Source organism: Oryzias latipes, chromosome 9, assembly GCF_053564925.1.
Source record: "Oryzias latipes strain Hd-rR chromosome 9, Olatipes_Hd-rR_3.1".
NCBI classification, from domain to species: domain Eukaryota; kingdom Metazoa; phylum Chordata; class Actinopteri; order Beloniformes; family Adrianichthyidae; genus Oryzias; species Oryzias latipes.
The window spans coordinates 3,378,451-3,392,734 of NC_136245.1; the positions used below are offsets into that span (position 1 = coordinate 3,378,451).

At 44.9% G+C, this 14,284-nt stretch overlaps 1 long non-coding RNA gene across 1 annotated transcript; it reads right to left on the reverse strand.

Moving 5' to 3' along the window:
• Window positions 1-6,747: 6,747 nt before the first annotated feature.
• LOC144994380 (uncharacterized) lies at window positions 6,748-10,782 on the reverse strand. The gene is made up of 3 exons (XR_013657905.1): window positions 8,565-10,782; window positions 7,737-7,812; window positions 6,748-7,160 (listed from the first exon to the last, which is right to left on the reverse strand). It is a non-coding gene; the product is annotated as an uncharacterized LOC144994380 (long non-coding RNA).
• Window positions 10,783-14,284: the final 3,502 nt, after the last annotated feature.

The window sequence follows — 14,284 nt, forward strand, 5'->3', positions numbered from 1 at the left end:
AGGAGCAGGAAAGGAGCAGAAATAAGCCGAGCCGTGGTCGGCGCCTGTAGCCGGCGCCGCTCTGGCGCTCGCCTCTCCCCGTGCCACTCCGCTCCTGCACTTATTTCAAACCTTTTGGGAGATTTCACACAATCAGGCGCTGACCCCAGCTCCATTTTCTGGGGGGGCAGCGTGCGGTGCCAGTGAAAGGCCGGGCGCAATGGGGCAGCAGGCACCTGGCCGGACGGCTCGGGCGCTCCACAATGCTGTCTGGGGGGTAATTACTACAAGTTATTCTTTAAAAGAGCAGATGGGGATGAGGTCCCACCCCACCCCATTATTTACCACAGAATCCCATTCAATTACATACTTCATCCACCCACTGGTTAGCTCTTTCAGAGTGGGCTGTTGTTGCACTTGTTCCTTTATGCTAATTGAGCACCCCCCCCCACCCCCCCCACCCCACAAACAGCGAGGGGGGAGTGAGCGGCTGAAGGATCTTAGAAAGCATGATTTATTCTCAAACTGTTTCCCTGCAGAGAGTACAGGCAGCCTTTCCGTCCTCCTGTGTGCGGCCCTGAAGAGCTGCTCGTCTCTTTGAAGGCGCTCACCGAGGGCGGGGGCCCGCCCGACTCACAAATGGAGGGGGGGGCGAGAGACCTACAAGAGGGAGGAAGAGAGAGAGCTCTTTAGAGGCAAGGTCAAGTCAGGGTTCAAGGTTCAGGGTGGCACCAGCTGAGGTTGGGAGGGGCACCTGTTATTTCGTGGGCTTGTATCTGTTTCGCTTCCAGCTGGACTGCCCCCCCCCCCCATTCAACAATGCCCCCCCCCCCCCCCCCCCCAATCGAGTTAACCAGGAGCCCCGCCTCTGCAGTTTCATCAGATTTTGGAAAGATGATGGAAAGGTTTGTTTTCTGAACTAAATCAAGATTTTTGTTTCAAACCTTTGGTATGGGGGGGGGGGGGTGTCTTAGTCCCTCTGTTATTATCACCCCCCTTAAAGACCGGCATCAATGAAAATGATGTTTTTGGTGTTTTTAACGTGTTTTTGAAAATAAGAAAAGTTGTTTATCTTATATTATTGATTACTGGAATAAACACAAACGTAAATGTTGTTTTTAACTTGTTCTTGTGGTATTTTTCTGATGATGAAGGACAAACTAGAAGAAGATTAAGAGTTAAATTGCATTTCTGAGTATTCCTTGATTCAAGTTGTTGTGAATCAGGAGCAGACGCAGAAAAAACTTGCAGGTGTTTCGTACAAACTACACTGGGTGGGCCACAACCTCCCTGCTCCGCTCTATTCTGATATATCCACTGGTCGATACATAGATCCATCTGACTTTAGATGGATCTATTAGCTACAATACTGCTCTGCATTTTTGTTGCACCGCTAATATTAGATTTGGGTTGTGAGGGGCTGTAAGCTAATTGGAGAGACTGTAAACAAAGAGATGATGGGAATGAGCTTTAGAGGAGTCCAAAATATAACCCACTGTGGCGTTCAAAGAGGAATGGTGGAGGTGAGTGTCGCCACATAAAGGCTGTGACCAAAAGGAGCCACTCACCTTACTGAGAAGAAGTGCGGACCTGTTACTCTGCCCTGATGCACTCCAGCTCAGACAAAGACTCCAGCTCCCACAGCTGAACTCTGAGCACTCAAGTCACCGTTGAACAGGATTTATTTAGTTTTATCTTGATGACAAAGTGGTAAAATATGGAAGCATTTCTGTTGCATAATTAAAAATGAAAGTCCATACCTGGAAATGCTTTTCATTTTCATAATAAAGCTGCGTTGACTTAAAAAATAAAATGAAAAATGAATCCGCCAAACAGCTTTTTCTTCTTCAACATCACTCATTCTGTGACGCTCTGGAGGAAGCTTCGGGCCGCAGTCCGACTCAGGAGAACCGGGTCTCCCGGGAGGTCTTTGTCTCCGAGCAGAGGAGTGGTTTTGGGACTGTGTGTCAGCTGGCAGAGGCGGCTTCTGGGTGCAGAATGCTGCCTCGCAGTCCTGAGAAACCATGTAAACAATCATGTGAATTTGTGTTTCCAATCGTGTCCAGACAAAATAAAGGCTGGTGTTACTCCCACATATTTGCATCCACGATCCACATTGCGGCATTGCCCGCACGGAGTTAAAAAAGCATTTCTGGTATTGACTTTTATTTTTAATTATGCAACAGAAATGCTTCCATAGAAAAGCATTTTGGTGAAGATCAAATACTTTCTTTTCTCTCCTTTTAGCTCTTCCAAAGGTTATTAGCCGATAAAACTGAAATAATTGGACTGGAGCTGAACAAAAAAAAGAAGAACTTGTTTGGGAAACCTGTAAAAAAAAACAGGCAGAAATACCTTGGAAAATAATTATGTAAATTAACAAACCTCTTTAATTTGCTATAAAAAGAAAATAGGTGATTTCTCTCTCCATTTCAGAAAAAACAACACAGTTGATTAATAAACTGTATAAGTTTAGGGAAGTCAAAAGCAGAACAGAAAAAATATTGGGAAATTGTTATTTTGGTTTTGAAATCTTCTTTTAAAATCCTTATTTCAGTAACCTGACATCTAAATAAATATAGAGAATGAAAACTCACACTTTGTCATTTTTAATTTCAAGCGTGACAAAACTTTATTGCTGTTGTTCTAAAAGGTTCTATGAATACGCTAAATACTAAACGTGTGTCTGTGTAATTGATCTGCAAAGTTATCACGTCACTGCTTTAAATGTAAAAGATGTAAATGGCTTGAATCAAAATTTTAAAAATTAACTGTTTAGTGAGATTACTCATAAAAAGTTTAGAAAACAAACTAAAAACTCACAACATGACAAAGGTTTTTCCATTTCTCTCATCGACTGTATCAGAGAACTGGACCGAGTTATTGTGACGTCACCAAAAGAAAATGGTGTAACCCTTGTGCTGTCCTAGGCACTTTAACATCGGGAGTTGGGTCATCTAGACCCACTAGACAGTGCTCTGAACCTTTTTTCTTCAATGATTTGTGAACCTCACTGGTGTCCATGGATGACATGAAATCTTTCCACCTTTATCCACCTTTGTCATGGTAGGGAGAACACCTCAATGGAAGGGGGGGGGTCATCTAAGACAGCACAAGGGTTAAATGTCAATTCAGTTTCCATTTTCTGTCATTATCAAGGTTACGTTAAAAAAAGTATCAGAGACAGAACGGTTCTTTCGACCAATAGAATGACTGCTGTCTATTTCTCTATGGAAGTCTTTGGGAATTTAGCTTCTTGAAGCCAGCAGGTACTTCCTGTTTGGAATGCGCCAGGGGGGAGGAGTTACTCAGTCCAGGTCTCATGTACAGTAATGATTTCTCCACATGCATCCTCACCATTGACATTGCCATAGAAACGTTGACCAACACGGACCAATCACTGTCGTCTGGCTCCGACACGGCGGCGTCCGTATGGCGGAAAATGGCGGCTGAATTGACTGAATTAATTCACTGTAGGTGACGTCCCACTCACTCTGTCCAGTTCTCTTACAGCCAATAATCCCAAACGATGCAATATTCCTGCAGCTAAAGTGAAGCCCCGCCCTTTGAGGCCGCAGGGACCACGTTCCAACTCAGAAACTTTGATTTTCAGAAAACAGCCCAGTGATAGAAAAAGAATGATGCAGCATCCTAAGATGATGTAGCCCAAATAAATAGAAACTGGATTTTAGAAACATTTTCAAACCCCCCCTGTTTTTTGTTCCCTGATGTATCGCTCAGTTTAGATTCACAGCAAAAGCTGGACTTGTACACATCAGGATGTGGACAGCATTTGTCATGCTTGTCTTCGTTGTTACTGGTTGTTGCTTTGAGCCTGCGTGAGCTGGAAGTGGAGACAAATTATTTCTCCACCCACATGATGAGACTCAGGACGGCCTGTGCTGTTCCACTGATGCCGCTGGAGTGAAGACTGGAGCTCCTCAGAAATGTTCTGCAGGAGGTTTGCTCTTCCTCTGAGGTTGAATGGCAGCTCTCCAGGTTTGATGTTGGGAAATCACTAAAGCAGTACTTCCGATCTCCCTTTACACATTCTGTGGAGATATCATTTTGAAATCGAGCAAAAGTAAATGAAATTAAATGAAGAATCTGATCTGACCTTCCTGGTGGTTCCGTCTGCATGATTGGAGATGAAGACACTCAGTCAGAGGCGACATCATCACACACACATTCATGAGCATCAGTTTGGAGACAGCTCCACACAGGATTCATGGAAAAAACACCTCATCTGTTTGTGTTTCAGCCTCATAGAAACAAAGTCCAGTTGAAAACTTGAAAGATGGATCATCAGAAACTGAACAGATGAAGGACCACATGGTCCAGCAGACTGACCGGAGTCTCTGCGACAACGTCTGCCTGGGACAAGAAGGCCTGCATTCATGTGATGCACGCAGAGCTGGACAGCAGCTTCGCCTCCAAGTCTGCCCTGATGAATATTTGATGTTTTTTAATTGTTTGTGCTGATTGAAAATCAAGGCAGAAGTGAATACCGAGCCGGCATTGCTCCGCGGCGTCTGCCAGCTCGCTGAGTGCTTCCAAAAAGACTTTTATATGAAAATCAGGGACCTGAGGATGAAAGCAACAATAGATTAGTCCATTAGGGAAATTTATGGAAATGCAGCTGATTTTACTTTGTTGAACTTTCATTTATGGAGCAATATCATTTTGAATGCTGGACAAAAGTGGATGATTTATTTGGAATTGATATGAAGCGGGGCAGTTATGCATCTAGATGGGTCACTCGTGTTTACACAGAGCTCACCTTTTGGCCTTGTTGTCAGGTAACAGGGGTCACCCTGATGTGCTGAGCACCGCGTTCAGCTGTGGAGGATGAAGATGAGGGAGAGCTTCAGCGTGAGGATGGAACCATTAACTGTTGGTCTCGGAACAACACCGGGCTCTTCAGTCAGAATGAATGCAGAACTTTAAAATTCTATCCCTTCACCTGAAGGGCTTTCATGAAGAAAAAAAAAATCCACTGAATATTCATTAAAAGTATGTATAAAGATATATGAAAAAAGCTTGATGTCACCTGCTTTTAAGGTTCCTGTGTGGCGCATTGACCTGAGATCACTTCTGTAGTAAGCAGGTGTTTAGTTAGCGACTAAATACCAGTTCCAGTACTCGTAACTTTTATTTGTGTTGCTCTAAAATGATGAAAAATGTCTATTAAATGCTTTGAAGATGTTTCACATGAAGAAATGACTCTCAGAGGAAGGTGTGGTGGAAGGCCTTCATGAGGGAGGAGCAAACACTTTATGATATTTTAATGAACAATGTTCGACTGAAAAAGCAAAACCTGCACATGACAAAACAGAAGAGAGGAACTAAAGAATCTGACGCTGGCAGATGGAAAACTCGATTCTTTAATAGCCTGAAGGGTGTTTAGGCACAAAACGGATATTAAAATTACAAACTCAAACTCAAACAATCCAGAGTTTCCGTTTGAGTTTGCCTCAAAGAACCTCATCAAGGGAAGCAGAAACAACAAAAAAATTCCGTTTTGAGCAGTTCAATATTTTTGGTTGGTGGAGAATTACGCAGTTTATGCGTATTTTATGTACTTTGTACGCATTTTTTTACGTAAATCTTGCACAATTGTGCGAGATTTTTGCAAGATGCATACGCAAATTTGTGTCTTTCCACGACCGTTCCACTTTTGTCTAACGGACGTGTCACGCATGAACCACCGATGTGTAACTTTTATATCGCAGATAAAGGGGCACATGTCACACTAAAAGGACGTCATTGACACATAATTCATCAATAATTTGCACATAATCAGCGCCAAAATCGCACGGTTCATGTTCGACGTTGGTTCGCGTGCTCTTTGCGTGGTTTCTCCATACGTCTTCCGTGCTGTTAACATGTTTCATTCGTGAGACATCTGTGAAAATTACATGTAAAGACTTTTTCGCGTGATTTCACGTATGACCATCCGTTAATTCAAGATGCGCAAAATGTATGTAGTGGCTTTGTGACAAGGCCTCTACCATCATCATCACTGATCCTCCTCTCAACGTGTCCAGAACCTCTACCAGATCTCCAGAACCTCTACCATGATCTGTTCCTCTGGAACAGATCATGGTACTGGACTGGATCCAGTCCTGATCCATCCTGGTCCCACAGAGAACCTCAGTATCTTCATCTCTGCTGCCTCCAGGTCTGCCTCTTGCCTTTCAACCAGCCACATGGCTGCTCTCACTGCAGTCTTCTACACCTTTCCTTTCATTCTTGACGACAGAAATCCCACCTGAAACCTTCATTCACTCGTTCTGTTCTGCTTGCAGAAGACTCGTCACCTCTTTCCGCCACTCTGCTGGTCTGGACTTTTGACCCTGAAGTTCTTTTTTTTTTTAAATCATCGGAAGAGTTTGATTTGAACATCTGTGCAAAGGCAATGTTTATAATATTAATTTATTGATGTGTATTCATGAAACACGAAGACACAACCGAGGTCACCTCAAAGAAGTTCCTAAAAATGTAAATTCCTAAAACCAAGCAAGAAAAAAACCAAATTCCAATAATATTGCTGTTCATGTCATTTAAATAAGATCGATTAGAATTATGGCCAACGGGTTACATGGAGGAGGAGAAGAAAGAGAACCAAACAAAAACACTGAACATCTGCTTTAGGACAAAAAAAAACAAACAATAAAAACTAATAATTACCTATAACTGAACATTTCGTTGCAGAAAAAAACAAGTTTGCTTAAAATGTAATAAAATATTTTATATCCTCTGTTGCTGTTTGAATGAAAAAAAAAAATCACACAAACACAACCCAAAGAATTTTAACAACAAAACACACAAAGATGGAGGAGTTGTGCAGCACATTGCAGAAGTGGACATCAAACCTTTCTTGTCTGAACACTTTTTAGAACATTTTATTAGTTTATTATATTATATATTAGTTTATGAGACCGAACTGAGTGAGTTTTCATCACATTTGTGGCTCAGAGAGCCTCACAGACAGGATTTTTGTGTTCCGGTGTGCAGGCGGAGAAAACGCTTGTGGAGGTCACAAACATCCCCGCTAACGTGGAGCGCTGGAGACGCAGACGGAGATGCTGCATTCGTCTGTCGGAGGCGATGAAGACAGACGAGGAAGAGGAGGATCACACACAGCTGTGCTCTTCGGCTCGAGTTAGAGTCCTTCATTCCTGAATCAACCCAAGAGAAATCAAACTGAGCCCTCTTTCCCCCCGCCCCCCCATGACCAGTGCCCCCCACAACCCCCCCCCCCCCCCAATCCCCACCCACACACCAATTCATCAGTAAATAAATGATGGCGGCGTAAAGTGGCGTGCATTTGGAGCAGAAGCTGAGATTGGGTAACAGGCGGGGGGCGTGGCACACTCTGAAATATTAATGATGCTGATGACTTTCTGCCCCACTGATGAAGACTTCCAGAGATGCTTCATGACAGAGAGACTGCTGCAGCATCAGAGGACATCTCGGAGGAGAAAAGAGGAGGAAGAGTTGATCTTTTCTAATGTGAAGGCAGCGTTTGCTGATTCATTTCTGTGCTTTGGATTTTAAAAAAAAAAAAGTTAATTGTGGGGTAATTTGAAACAAATGATTCCTCTATAGCTCCTCGATGAAGATTTTTATTTTTGAAATAGATTTAGAATAGTTTTAGAACGACGCATACTATTTCCATACGTTTGTCCTGACACACAAGCTGCTGTTACACACTCATTTGTGTCCACACTGTTTGTTGATGCACGCACACTTACTGTGTTTTGTCAGCAAAAAGGAAACCATCTTCACGCTTGAAGTGACACAATCAAAGCTTCTGCAAACTCACTCCATCTGCAGAAAAAGCAAACTGCATCCACTGCAGACTGGTGTAAAGGTTAAAACAAGTCTGCTGTCTTAAACAGACAAAAACGAACATCTTCAGCACCTTAATTAAACCCAAAGGTCATAGTGGTTCTCCTTCCAAGCAGCACAATAGGAACACTTATGAATGTCACCGGGTGAATGCTGCTGCCACCAGAGCTTTTGCTGCAGTACCCCACCCCCCCTCCTTTGACCAATGGACTGATTTTTTTCCTGATTCGATTTTATCCAGTTTTGAAAAATAAAGTTAGCTTCTGCGTCTTTCCTATTTTTATGAATAACTTTTGTGAAATGTGTTCATGAAGCAGCAGTTTTTTTTTGCCTCTGTTGTTACTACTCTCTGCTGAAATTTAGTCTAATTGACATTTAGATATTTGTGAATTTTTCCAATAAAAACAAAAAAAGGCATGTGATGAAAAACAATCAGTGTTGAATTTTACAGTCTATTTGCAATAACACCGCTAAGACCAGCTTCCTGCCGCTCAAACGCAGATGTGGAGCCAAACCTTCACATCTGAGCGTCTGCAGTTGTAAAATCGTGAAATCAATAAAACGCCTCCGGAAAAATGTGTCGCTTGTTTAGGAGAATGACCCAAACGGCAGACGGCCACGAGCGGAGCCGGCGAAGGCAGCAGCCTGCAGCGAGGTCGGCAGTCCCACACAGTCCTCCCCAGTATGAATATCACTTTAGCAGAGGGTGATAATGTGGAGGAGGTTCTTACTTTGCATTGTGCGCCTCGAGTAGGTTTTTTTTCCCCCTCTGCGGAGCCTCTTAGGGGCCCCGCCGGAGTCTCCAGATGCCTGCTGAAAAGAGGAACATAATGTGGACAAGCCCCCTGACAGAACAGGGCCCCTCTGAATTATCACCCCACTCCTCCTGGCTAATTAAAATTTTGCTTGTAACTTATGTCAGCCATTTGAAGGCTGACAATTCCCTGCCTCCCCCTCATTTTAATTTGTGGCACGTGTGCATAAATTGTTGCCGGGGTAGTGGCAGAGATGTCGGGCACAAATTGAATCGTGTCTTTAGCTCCCCTAAATGCTCGGTCTCTCTGGGAGGAGAGGCTTAGTTAGAGGTCCTTTACTCCTCTCAGGACAAGATGATTGATAAATGCCAGGGAGGATTTGTCAAAGCAACTAGACTGCCCCCCCCCCCCCCCAGTCCCGTGTCAATATGCTTCGTTTAGACACCCACCAGGCCGGGGCCGCCTGCGGAGAGGAGCTGAGGGCCGATCCAGGCCGCCGTCTGCTGAGCTGCAGGAAGGGAAATGGCTAACTCTCGTCTGCAGAGAGGAGGCAGCGGGGAACTGCCCCGCTCTGTGCACGTACGTGCGCGCATAAGACAAGGCGGACGGGGCAGAAAAACAGTAAAAGCAGCGTGTTTGTGTTTGTAAGTGCTGCGGGGAGGGGGGAGTTGATCCACGGATAAAACATGTGATTGGCTTTGCTCAGCTGGGGGAGCTTTTAGTGCATCTCCCAGCAGCCTTCAGGACAGATGCACCCCCCCAAGCCATAATGTGTGTCCTGCTTCAAATGACAAATGGCACAGTGTAGCATATTGCATTATATATTAAGCAGCAGCAGTCAGTAAGTTATAGCGGGCTGCTGCTGCCTGCAGCACTTGTCGCACACTAAGCAGACTGTTTTACAACAGTCAATTAGATCCAGACCATAACCCGCTCCTAAATCCTCCCTGCTTACATCCGTCACGCAGAAACAAGCCCGCCCCACTGGAGCTGCAGAGCCCCCTCCGCCTGCAGATGCTCCTCTGCAAGACCAGGACACAAACTGAAGGGAGAGAAAAGGGAAACCGCCTTCATTGATCAGTCATGCCAGATTCGTCTCGTAGGTGCAACATATTTAGCTAATTGACTCCCTCGTTATGAGAGAAAGCCACTTCCTGTTTGAAGCTGGTTTAGAACTAAACTGGAGCTTGATGGGTTCACCACTAGGGGTTCCTGGTTCATTTCCTACTGTAGGTCACTGGGGGTGGGGGTTATGACATTTATCAGTTGAGACAAACTGGGCTAAAATGGGGGTGTGACTATTTTGATTGACAGATAATTGTCCAGTTTTCAGCATCACTTTGAACCATTGACATGTGCGTTTGACCCTCCCATTTGTCTATTTCTAAAGAGTTTGATGATGTCACATCCTGCCAAGATGGCGTCAACTGCAGAGCTGAACAGCAGGTGGTGAATGAGCCCAAAACAAACAGGTCACATGACCAAACCTGCTGGAATGGTAGGAACAGAAACCTGATCAATGGAAGAAGCTTTATTACAGAGTCATGGTCCATTTGCCACAATAAACACAAAACAAATAAAAGACTAAAGGATAAAAAATTTAAAAAAAACATTCATACAAGAATTAAATCAATGACATAAAAGTTTTTCTAACAACAGGTTGTCATATTTTAGGAAGTTCTTTTGTTGTAACGGACAGCAGCTGAGGGGATGTGCAGAAGAAGATGGTTCAGGACCTCATGTCCTCACTCTGACCCCAAGGCGTGGAGGAGGAGGAGGTGGTGGTGGGGGTGTAGCGCTGCATGCGGCAGTGGTAAGGCGTTGGTGTGGAATACTCAGGTCTTCTCAAAGGTGTCCTCCAAGCTGGACGGACCCGATCCTTCTCCTGATCGGATGATCCTCCTCCGCCGGAAAATGAAAGACTTCGTCTGGAGTAGGTCTCCCTCCACGGCAGAGAAAGGAGCGGACCGCGGGGAGCTGATGGAGGCGACAGGAAGGGAAGCCTCCAGACTGATTCTGTTTGCTGTCAAACTGAGACACGCAGCAATTATGGGGCTGAAAGCTGCTCCCTTTGTTTTCACGGTTTTCATCAGCCTCTGCTATTAAAATATGCAATTACATGTTCTAATTACAGTTTTCACTGTATCACTTTGTGTTGTCACTGCAATACTGCTGTTGGGGGGGGGGGGGGGGGGGGGGGGGGGGTCACGGAGACAGCTTCCTGTCAGCCACACCGTCACTGATTTCTGAGGCTGGATGAGGACAGACGGGGAAGGCGCTGACCTTTCACCTTAGCTGGGCCACCGACCCCTCTGGGTGAAGCCTGTCCTTCACCTGCTGGCAGCCTGGTACCCCCCCACCCCCCTAACCCACCCCAACCTGAGGCAGAAGCCGAATGTGACCCGAACTGAGAGCCTTTTAAAGGCCGGAGGGAAAGTCTGGCTTTTGACGTGACGCCACTGAATTCATATCAGGGTTTTAGAAAGAACCTTCAGCAGAACTGTGCACTAAATCTGTCATCTTTCACATTTAATTCATCATATTTGTCCTTTGTGATTGTTTGTTTGCTTCTTTGCTTCGTCATGGATGTTCTGTGCCCCCCCCCTCAAAACCTTAGGGGACAGTCAGCAGTTATGTTCTTGTCTGGTGGCTTTAGGATCTGTTCACAAGAGCATGATTGTTAATTAATGTGCAGAAGGTTAAAAATACATGACTGAAAAAAACAGAAGCAATCAAACAAGTGAGCCAATTAGATAAGCTGACAGATTTTATTTGACAGAAAACAGTAAACATGTCACTTCTAGATAATTCTAAAAATATATTGTTAAAACATATTTTAAAAATATTTTAAACAATAACCAAGGGGGCCAGTTTGTAAACATGGAAACCCCCAAAACGGACAAATTTTTTAACAAAAAGTTCAATCTTAAGCGCTTGAGGTCTTTTTTAAAGACTGAAAAAGCTCCACAGCAGACGTAAACAGCCTTACACTGCGGACATAGACAGTGGTGACATGATGACCCGAGCTCGCTGCCGTCTCTTTGTGTTCCTCAGATAACCCTCTCGGGTTCTGGGGCTCCGTGGTTGTGTGTGGCTTGGTAAACTGCCTTTTCTCCTCTGAACAAACTGCATTCTTCCATTAAAAACCTCCAACAAAGAGGCAGGTAAGATTAGACCCCCAACTGGTCTGAAAAGCTCACCTTAAGTTTCACTTTCTGTTGTGTCCTCGGTAAAGCCGCACTCACAACAGCTTCTTTATGTGGTGTAACACAGTTTCATGCTTTCAGCGCAGAAATAAAACCTGAGACTGTGTGGAAGTCATACTTTGGTGTCTCATCAACTGCAGTGAAGGAGGAACATTGATGGTCAGAAAAAGGAGTTTTTGATTGGCGGTCGGATAGTTTCATATGGAGGCTGTCAGCAGGCTTGGCTGATGCTCATGTTGCTCAGAAATGACCTTCAGCTCACTGTCAGTCTGTTTGTGACTTCAAGCTGAGGCTGCAGAAACTTTTCTTTCTACTGAAGCAGATGAAGGTGTGAGCCGGAATGGATTTGCTTCCATTGTTGACAGAACCACAAACATTTAGAGGTTGGGGTTCTGCTCTCTGGCGATGGGGGCTTGTTCTGGACTATTTTTAGAGGTTTGGATGTCAGTTGGTGTGAGAGCCGAAGCTCAAACTGCAGAAGAGCAAACAGCAACCTGAACACAGCAGCAGATCTCCAAAACAAGGAAGACAAAAGGTCTCAAAGATCTGCCGGAACCGGCTCCCGGGAGCAGCAGTCTAAGCAGAGATGCCCAGACTTCCCTCTCCAGGCCACTTCCTCCAGCTCCTCTGGGGGGGAAACCCAGAGACTTTCCCCGGCCGGCCGAGAGACATAGTCTCTCCAGCACGTCTTGGGTCTTCCCCTGGGCCTCCTCCCAGTGGCACATGTCCTCTGTGGGGAGACATCCAGGAGGATTAGAGGCCCAGCCACCTTAACTGGCTCCTCTGGATGTGGAGGAGCAGCAGCTCTACCGAGCTCCTCCCCCATAGGGGAGCGCCCAGCCACCATCAGGAGGAGGCTCACTTCGGCCACATGTATTCGGGACCTCGTTCTTTGGGTCATGACCCAGAGCCCATGGCCATTTGTGAGAACGAAGATCGACCGGTGAATTGATGGCTTTCTGGCTCAGCTCTCTCTTCACCACAACGGACCGGTACAATGTAACAGCTGACGCCGCTCCAATCCGCCTGGCGATCTCACGCTTTGATATTCCCTCAGTCCTGAACAAAACTCCAATTGCGATTGGGGCAGGACCACTCCACCCACCAAGAGAGGACAAACTACCTTTCTCTGGCCAGAACCATGACCTCAGACTTGGCGGCGCTGACTTTCAAATCAAGCTTTATTTATAAAGCACTTTCACAACACAGGTCAGTCAAAGTGCTTCGCATAAAAATATAATCAAATTTAAAAACAAAATGACAAAAGACAAACAAACGTTTTGTTTAAAACCTGCACAATGCCGACCCCCCCCCCCCCCACACACACACACACACCATGATATAAAGAGTGATAAAATGATGGAATGTAGAGACCTGCCTTTGTCCTGACGTGGGGAAACGATAGTTTGGGGACATGTCCACATCCCTGACCCCCCCACTCAAGTTCACGGAGTACACTACCACAGGACCCCCCAGATCTGAAAAAGAGCCAGATGTGACCCTGTTCACTGAGAGGGCGTCATCACTGATGTGGAGGATCCCTCTAAGGAAAACGCTGGAGTTACAGATAAAATAGAAAAGGAATAAAATTAAAATATTTTTAAAACAACAACAAAAAAACAAACAAATACATAAATAAACCTTAATCGACACATCAAATGGTCAGTGTGAGTAAAAAATAAATCAATGAGTAAAAAAATAAATAAATGTACACATATATCAAACAGGTAAAAAGAGAACATAAATAATTAAAATATCAAATAAATTCCTAAATTTCAACTGAAAGCTACATTAAAAAGGTCTTGAGGCTTCCTTTAAAAACATGAACAGTGTTTCATCCCAGCCGCGTCACACTCGGCTGCAAACTGCACCGACGCATGCTGGAGGTCTCGGCTCGATGAAGGAAGGCAACAGGACAACATCGTCAGCAAAGATCAGAGAGGTGGCCCCCAAACCAGACCCCCTCCCTGGCCACAAATCCCCTCAAAGTCCAGATCTCAACCTGCAGAGAATGTTGGTGGACATTTGTTGGTCTGCGATAGATGTTCATGAATGTCCGAGATCTCTGATGGGCCTTGAAAGCACCATTTAGGATCCACACACAGCCGTGTAGAAACTTTCAGAGGATCAACCATGGAGGCATCGGGTCCAGATTGACCTTTTCTGTGGTTTTCATTTGTGTAAATTGATATTGATCATTTTCTCTGATAACTACCTCTTTTTTAATCTCTTTAACCCTTGTGCTATCTTACATGACCCCCCCCTCACATTGACGTGTTCTCCCTACCATGACAAAGGTGGATAAAGGTGGAAAGATTTCATGTCATCCATGGACACCAGTGAAGATCACAAATCATTGAAGAAAAATGGTTCACAGCACTGTCTAGTGGGTCTAGATGACCCAACTCCCAATGTTAAAGTGCCTAGGATAGCACAAAGGTTAAAGAGTCTCTCTCTGCTCGTTACATCAGCGTCATAATTGCTCGTCAG